Raw genomic sequence first — 9287 nt, 5'->3', positions numbered from 1 at the left:
TAACCATTTTGGACAGTCCATGAAACAACGTATATCACTCCTACTTTTACATGTGTAATATCACACCTGCATTACTTAAACTGCGAAATGGTTAACTGTGCTACAGTGGGGTATCTTAGAATTACAAATACTATTTAACAGTACATAACATGACTGAAAATGTCTCCAGAACTCCTTATTTCGGAGACGTCGTTTGAAAAGAACTGCCATCACAAAACCATGGGAAACTTGGGACAGAATGATTGTAATTTTATTAGGACTAAAATCCTCCCATACACGAGTTCATTTTCTTATCACTTCCATTAGTTAAATCGTGATCTAGTCAGCGTGGTCGGAAGATGAAATGATTAAGATATACAGCATTAATGGCACTAGTCTCTTCGACGTAAGCTACCGTGCCGTTCCTCAGTTTCATCGAAACAAGGAGATCATTAGCCAACTTGGTCGAGTTTGGTAATGTAGTGGTAGTCAAACTCTGCATCTCCTAACATAAATCAAATAGCAACATTTACATTTCAGCAACTGACTAGTTTTACCGCACGGTGTTGCTATGTAATCTTTCCTATCTTGTGATAAGTCAAGCTCAAACAAAGAAAAGGGACAGTTGTATTCTTCATCATTGGTGGAACGTGAGTGACAATTGCCCCTAGTAGTAGTCACTCTGTTGCGTCCGGAAGTTAGATCCTGACTAGCCGTGGCGGTAACCCTGGCGAAATATTCCGCCCCACCCAACCCGGAAATCCTCCTGATGGTCTCCCATACAACTTTACTGTTAATGTAACACTAAATGATGTTAATTAATTGTTCTGTGTAATAATTCGGCGACAATTCGCTCTCGCAATTGTAATTTCCCGACACTTGAATGTACGCAGAAACATCTGCCTGCTCCCCACTGCGGAGCGTCATTCGTCGCTCTGTCGAGGGACAGACCGACACCCCATTTCTCGGAGGTGTCGGACAGACTGCATTTTCAAGTGGCCTGAAGACTGTGGAATGGGTGCTTCATCGGCATGGTGGATATTTGTGGCAATATGATCCGGACGCTGACAAGATGTTCAAACCCTGTAAGTTGGCTGTACAGTGTCCAGTTCGTCTTACTGAGAACCCATCGTGGAAGCTTTTTTCGGGAACCACTCTGTGTTGCAGGTGAATCTAGATGGCCGGCCGGGGTGGCCGAGCGGTTCTAGGCGCTACAGTCTGGAACCCCGTGACCGCTACGGTCGCAGGTTCGAATCCTGCCTCGGGTATGGGCGTGTGTGATGTCCTTAGGTTAGTTAGGTTTAAGTAGTTCTAAGTTCTAGGGGACTGATGAGTTCAGAAGTTAAGTCTCATAGTGCTCAGAGCCATCTGAACCATTTTTTGACCTGGCTTAGCCACAGCCTGGGGGATGTTCCCAGAACAAAATTTTCGCTGTGCAGCGAATCTAGGTGGGGAAGGGGTCACCTGAGTGCAGTTCATCGACTGTCCGAGGGCTCGAGAGTATACCGAGAGACTGGTAGCCGTCAACGACTCCGTAGCAATGCTGAAGCGCCTGTTCTGCTGGTGCTCAATATGCATGTATCGACATTAGGAGGTTTCAATTGCTCTGCCCGCGAGTTAGTTGCTTACATAGTTCCAAAGTAAATTGCGTGTGTTAAAATCTCCGCTCAGGAGGATAGGTTGTGGGAGCTGAGTATTGAGTGAGAGCGTTGTTGTGTACATAGTTCCGCGTAGTGAGCGCGTACACAACTTTCCCACTACAGCGCGCCCTGCTAAGCACAACAGCGCAGGCGCAGCGCTCGTCCGTCTCCGCACTACGAGATGGCGCTGTCATAGAGACGAACCAAATTCTGCTTCCACCGATCCGCGTATTAATATGTAACGCAGCCAATGAGATTGCTGCTAACGTAGAACCTTTTCTCCTCGCGGATCACACTCGCGCAGTGATACCTGAACGCTCGAGGTATTATAACGAGTGTACAGACCCCCGATTACTCAGTCTGCATTAGTCTGCATTTGTCTGCAGTCAAGTTTCAGTCTGTGCCTAATAAGATTATCATATTCCTGTACATAGCCATGAAGATAAATGTATAGACACTTTGTCAAGTATCAGAGATATGTGAGAATAAGATTAACGTACCAAGACCAAAGGAACTTCAGATTGTCAATTGTAAATAGCATCCAGAATCAAGTTAAGTAAGGTTGTTATTATTTTAATAAATGCGTGTGAAAATTAAATTCTGTTTAAAGTTGGTCACCGTCAATCTGCTACTCTAAGCGTGCAAGTGGCATTTCTATCGTCTGACCTAACGGCCGAAGATGAACACGCCACGATAAGACCACGAGACATATTGCTGACACTCGCCTACTTCGTTAGAGTGACAAGTCAAATAATCTGATAATGTGTGTACCGAAGGTCTTACAGTACGCACACCACAAGCGTCTTTCTCTAGAACCTCATATGGCGACAGGTAGAGGGAACATATCATCAACGCGCGACGCACGTGCATGCATGTAGCAAGTAGGCTGGTGGTGAGGGGTGAAGATAAGGAGTGATAGGCGCTGTTTACGAAAACAGACCTCTATTCGCTATTTCTCGTCACTGAGGGCATCCTTGTTGGGGAGGATGCAGCCACTTAACTCAGGAGGGTCAGACATTTTAAACTGTGTTCCCTGAAGACATACACATACTGGTCTTTCCTAAGCCAGAAGTCCTCCGGCGCGACTGCTACGGTCACAGGTTCGAATCCAGCCTCGGGCATGGATGTGTGTGATGTCCTTAGGTTAGTTAGGTTTAAGTAGTTCTAAGTTCTAGGGGACTGATGACCTCAGATGTTAAGTCAGTGCTCAGAGCCATTTGAACCATTTGAACCAGAAGTCATCGTTCCTGTACATGTGTCCTGAGCTGTAGGACGGGAGCCACCTTAGCGGTGAGGTTTTTCTTTGCTTTCCCCTTGTCGTTCCTCCGTAACAGGGAGTTTTCAGGAGGTGTGTTGCTTGAGGTACTTGCCGCTGCACTGAATCAAAGGTCGCCATCCGTATCATTGAAAATCTCGTTATTGTCAGACCCATTAGAGCGGCCCAAGGTCGCACGATCTCATGGCTTCTGACCTGATCTATTTGATCTTTTGGTTTTCGTCTCCAGCTCTGATTCTGGGAACGGAGGTAAGATCGTAGCAACACAACCACTTTTCTAGTTCTCTTTTCTTGACTGCCATGATGATGTATTATTCATCCCGATACTATCTTCTACTGCCGCCACTGTTTCTGATATAGGCAAACTTGCTTGTTTAATGAACAGCGTTAGCTTGCGGGTACTTTTACAACTGCAGGTGGTTCTGCTTTCTTCAGCTGTGAACGTCTGGATGCCAGCATTATTCTTTGGTAAAGGCTTCTTCAATCCCAAGGCGACCCTCTCGCCGGAGGTTCGAGCCCTCCCTCGGGTATGGGTTTGTGTGTTGTCCTTAGCGTAAGTTTGTTTAAGTTAGTTTAAGTAGTGTTTAAGTCTAGGGACCGATGACCTCAGCAGTTCGGTCCCTTAGGAATTACCACGCACATTAATGCCAAGGCAAATGATTTCACGAAAAAAGGTGGCTGTGTGGCTTTAAACGTCTTCTTCGCCTGAGGGCATAACTTTCGTTGAGTAAGCTTTATCTCCAGAATTTTCTTCTCTTGGTGGACTACGGGACATCCTATACTCAAAACTGGAGGGTTCTGATAGAAATTGACGCGCATAGACGGGGCAGTGCATTGAGTACCTAATTCGCAGAGGGAACTGCCAAAAGTCACATGGACTTACTGAAAGTATAGGAAAGAGACTCTATAAAAATTACTTAAACAATATTTCATTGTTAATGACCAGCAATACGAGTGTTAGAACTTAAATAGTGGCAACTATTTATTCACAACCCTTACAAAAGAGTTACATGTTTACACCTGTTACTGTCCTTCAAAGTAGTCATCAGCGTTGTGTAGAACCCGTTGCCAGCGATGTGGGAGGCGTAGTATACCGTTAGCAGAGCCTGTTCGGTTGATGGTGCGAATGGAGCGGCCTACTGCCTGTCAAATGTCTGAAACAGTTCTGAAGCGAAAGCCACAAAGTGGTTCCTTCATCTTCGGAATCAAATAAAAGTCACAAGGAATTAAGTCCGGGGAGTATGGTGGATGGTACAGTACTTCCCAGTCCCATCGACCGAACAGAGCAACCACAGCTTGCGGTGTATGCACTAGCGCATTGTCGTGCAAAATGATGGGTGGTTGCACAGAAACTGTCACCGCTTCTTTCGCAAAGCTGGTCGCAGGTGATGCTCCAAAAGCGAACAGTAATACTGTGCATTGACGGTCTGCCGCGGAGGAACGTAATGCGTTAGGATAACACCATCACAGTCGTACAACAGAATCACTATAACTTTCACCATACTGGGGCTCTGACGCACTTCCGGCTTTCGCGGCGACCCATAATGACGCCATTCGTTGGACTGGCGTTTCAGTTTTGGCTTCGTGGCATTCGATTCAGAACCGTTCCAGAGATTCGACAGGCTGTAGACCGCTCTATTCGCACCATCAACAGAACAGGCTCTGCTAACGGTATACTACGCCTTCTACATCGCTGGCAACGGGTTCTACACAACGCTGGTGACTACTTTGAAGGACAGTAACTGGTGAAAACATGTAACTCTTTTGTATCGGTTGTGACTAAATAGTTGCCACTATTTAAGATCCAACCCTCGTAACTAGCAGAAAATGTGTACTTTGCGGATATGGTGACAAAAAGTAAAAGAATCTTTAGTGTGTTATTTTATATTACATACTAATCTTTACTCATATTATTACACCGATGCACATTACAGCATTCCATTTTAATATTTGGAATTTTCGATTTAATAATATGTGACTCATAATTTTTATGAACACACAGTCTCCTGCTTATTTTCTTCGTTTTAGTTCCATAAAAGCACACCACAGACGAATACCTCCCCTGAATTTTTTGTCAGAGCACAACGTAAGTAAGAAATACATACGCGAACGCTCGACTTAAGATCTCTACTGTTACCAATGAACTGTATGCGCACCCTTCCGATTAAACGGTGTAGTCGAGCTGAATCTCGAGACTCGTCGATTTTGACTCGATAGTTTATCCGACAGAGCAGTCGGGTATATGCCTCCAACGTTAGGGTATAAATTGGATCGCCGGCCGCAGTTGCCGTGCGGTTCTAGGCGCTTCAGTCCGGAACCGCGTGACTGCTACGGTCGCAGGTTCGAATCTTGCCTCGGGCATGGGTGTGTGTGATGTCCTTAGATTAGTTAGGTTTAAGTAGTTCTAAGTTCTAGGGGACTGATGACCTCAGATGTTAAGTCCCATAGTGCTCAGAGCCATTTGTATATATTAGATCAGTCATTTCAGGTATTGTGCAGTATACACTACTGTTAAGAAGTAACTTTTACGTGATGTGCCACTGCCAATTAGCACAGCTCGATGAAACTTGGACGACACGTAGAAAGAACGTCTACAGAATAGTGTAGAAGATAACTGAAAGAAATACGCTATGAGAGGAACAGGAATGACACTTTTATTAAACTGAACAATTACACTGAAGTCACCGCGATTTATGATGTCACGCATTGTCATCCATAAGAATTACGCCAGGGCCGAGAAGACGCACATAGCGGAGTAGCGTCACAATAGCGTTGACCAGTGAGTGTACCGTGTTTGCGATGGTGCCAAGAGCATAGCGAGTGATCGGCGAGGAGGGGGGGCGTGTGCTGTTCTCGGATGGGAATAGATTCAGTCTGAGCAGTGATTCTGGACGTACCATTATATGACGAGAGGTAGGAACACTTAACGCATCCAGAAACATTGTCGAAGATGATCGTTTCGGTGTGGCCCAAGTGTTGTAGGGTGGAGAGGCATAATGTTGCATACGCGTACTGACCTCTAAATCTTTGAACACGGCACACTCGTGGTCAACGTTATTTCTGAATCTGTAGTCCTTCCCCGTTAACATCTTTTCGGAGTGCATTCAGCTCTGACTTCCTTTTTATGGAGATACAATGCGCGAGCGCATTGAACTGCGCAGGTGGAGGAGGTCTTGGAACGAGAGGATATTCGACGAATGGACGGGCTTGTCCGTTCTCCCGATTCATATGCCATCGAGCACTTGTGGGATGCGTTGGGGAGACGTAGTGGAGCACGTTCACATGCACCATTCACCATCCGCAGGTGTCAACCACGCTGGTGGATGAATGGAACACCCTGCCACAGAACTCGTTGTAATGGAAGAACGTTGCAAATTTTGGAAATTTGTGGTAATTTCTATGGGACCAAACTGCTAAGGTCATCGGTCCCTAGATTTACACACTACTTAACCTAACTAAAACTAACTTACGCTAAGGAGAACACACACACACACACACACACACACACACACACATGCCCGAGGGAGGACTCGAAACTCCAACGGGTGGAGCCGCGTGAACCGTGGCAAGGTGCTTGAGACCACGCGGCTACTCCGCGTGGTGAGACGTTGTAGAGCATATATTGTCGTCAGTGATGAAAACATACTCTTAGGACGCACATGTCGTCCTTTTTGTAGTGTTGAGAGGACCATCACAAACCACGATGACTTCGCTGTAATTCTTGTTTTTCAATAGATGCATCGTTTCTGTTCGTCTAATTACGTGTTTCTTACAGTTACCTTCTGTGCTATACTGTAACAATTTTTCCCATGTCTGGCGTAAGTTTCATCGGGCTACGTTGCTTGACAGTGACGTATCATCCGTAGGTTTCTTTCATCCTTAAGTCTCACACATACTGTACATTGTATCATTTTATTTAAGAAGATTTGTAACATTTTCATTGCTTATTAATTAAGAAAATTTACAGAGCTTGTAAATAACTCTTTAGTTTCATAGGGAAAAAGGTCTTTCGAATGCAAGTAGCACTCTGAAATTGGCAACCTCAACGTTTTCTTCCAGGTTCTACTTAGTACCTTAGTTCAAAGTTGAATGAAAATAATGACATTCAAAAGTGACGTTTGCTCAAGTATTAATAAAAATGATCAAACTGCCTATTGGATTCTGTCTCGGGTTCTTCGGCCGACGTTCATATAATGATTTTTCTGACGTTTCGCCAGCACGAGTGGCTGGCATTGTCAAAGCTTCACCCTCCATTGCCGGTGGTGAACTGGAGCCGAGCTCGCGGGCGCAGACTATATGTACCTGGAGCGCCAACGTCCGATGGCTTCTACGCGGTCATTTCCGGTGCGGTTCTCCTCTTGCTACCTGCGACGGTCATTCGCTGCAGTACGGGAAGCCAGGATCCGTTTACCTTAAGGCTTTCCTCTTTCTTGTTCAAACTGTCCACGTGTTTTTGTATTTCTACAGCTTCTCTGAACAAGCGCGTGTGATAGTGCTTCTCTACAGCCAGAACTTCCGTGTCGGCGAATTTTATTACGCGGTCGGTCTCACACAGTGCGTGCTCTGCCACGGCCGATTTCTCCACCTGCACCAACCTGCAATGTCGCTTATGCTCTTTGATCCTGGTGTTAATTGATCGTCCAGTCATTCCGACATAAACTTTTCCGCATGTGCATGGTATACGGTATATTCCCGACATTGCAAGTGGGTCTCCTTTCTCCTTCACCGATCTAAGACACTCTTTGATCTTCCTTGTCGGTTTGAAAATCGTCTTTACGCCATTTTTGCGCAATATACGGCCGATTCTGTCCGTCACTCTGGGAATGTATGGCAGAAAGGCCGTACCCGACATTTCTTTTTCTTGTTCCTTACTTCGCCGAGTGTTTGGCTCTGTTACACTTCTAATATAATTTGTGGAGTACCCATTGCTCCTCAGAACAGTTTCCAGGTGTTGCATTTCTCGCTTGAGGTGTGACGGCTCACATATTCGTCCTGCTCTCGTTACGAGCGAACTAATCATGCCTCTTTTCTGGCTCGGGTGGCGGGCTGACAGTTTGGGCAGGTATCGGTCCGTGTCCTTGTGACCAGCACATCTAGAAATGGCAGTTTCTTGTCCTTTTCTACTTCCATGGTAAATGTTATGTTGGCATGGAGGCTGTTCAAATGTCTTAGGAAGTCACCGAGCAGCTCTTCACCATGGCTCCACACCACGAACGTGACATCGACGTACCTGTACCACACCTTAGGTTTGCAAGTCGCGGAGTCCAGTGCCTGTGCTTCGAATTGTTCCATGAAGAAGTTGGCCACCACTGGACTGAGAGGACTACCCATGGCGACGCCTTCCAGCTGTTCGTAGAAATCGCCATTCCACGTGAAATAGCTCGTGGTGAGACATGCATGGAAGAGCTTTCTGATGTCTTGTGGGACAATGGAACCGATGTGCTCCAGAGCGTCACTGAGTGGCACTTTCGTTAATAACGAAACAACATCAAAGCTGACCAGGATGTCGTTTGGTGCAAGTTTCAGTTTCTTCAGCTTCTCAATGAAATGTCCTGAGTCCTTAATGTATGTGTGGGGAAGACCGACATATGGTCTGCGGCCGCGAGCTCGGCTCCAGTTCATCACCGGCAATGGAGGGTGAAGCTTTGACAATGCCAGCCACTCGTGCTGGCGAAACGTCAGAAAAATCATTAGATGAACGTCGGCCGAAGAACCCGAGACAGAATCCAATAGGCAGTTTGTCAACAAGTGGCCACGAAAGCCTTAACAATTTTGTAAAAGTGATCAAGTTGAAAATAGACTTAGAAAAGTAGAACCTGTTCCAAATCACGTAACATATACTTTTAAAACGTATATATTGTCCCTACTGAAAGCCTATTTTTCTGTTTTGTAAGAGCGTGAGTAGTTAAATTTTCAGAATATATCTCGATATACACTAACATATGTCCTGTACTTAACTCAAAAATGTTTGAGGTAATCAGTTCAAAAAAGATGCCACAAAATCTATTTCTTTTTTCAGTGATGGTGTTGCCAGCTTTGAAAATAGTCTCTTGGCTGGTATAGAGGTTGCAACAACACTCAAATACTGTATTGCTAAAGCAGAGCGCCGCGTACAGTTGCTTGAGATTTTCAAGGATCCCTACTGTGATCTACAATTACAGTAATACATAAGCTCGAGGATATTTACGCTTATTGAAGGTTACTAGCACAGGACAAAGGCGCCCTCACTAGCATCGTTGTCTGCAGCGCGAGCCACTTGTGATGTGACCACACACTATTTGTTCCTGTCTCGGTGATGATACCTCTTCTGAGAGCACTATAACGAGATTCTTAAGCTATTTTTGAGCTTTCGATGATAAATTTGTATACAAAAATGTTTTTTTTTCATTTTT

Source organism: Schistocerca piceifrons, chromosome X, assembly GCF_021461385.2.
Source record: "Schistocerca piceifrons isolate TAMUIC-IGC-003096 chromosome X, iqSchPice1.1, whole genome shotgun sequence".
In the NCBI taxonomy this organism is placed as follows: domain Eukaryota; kingdom Metazoa; phylum Arthropoda; class Insecta; order Orthoptera; family Acrididae; genus Schistocerca; species Schistocerca piceifrons.
Note: the sequence above shows the minus strand (reverse complement) of the source record.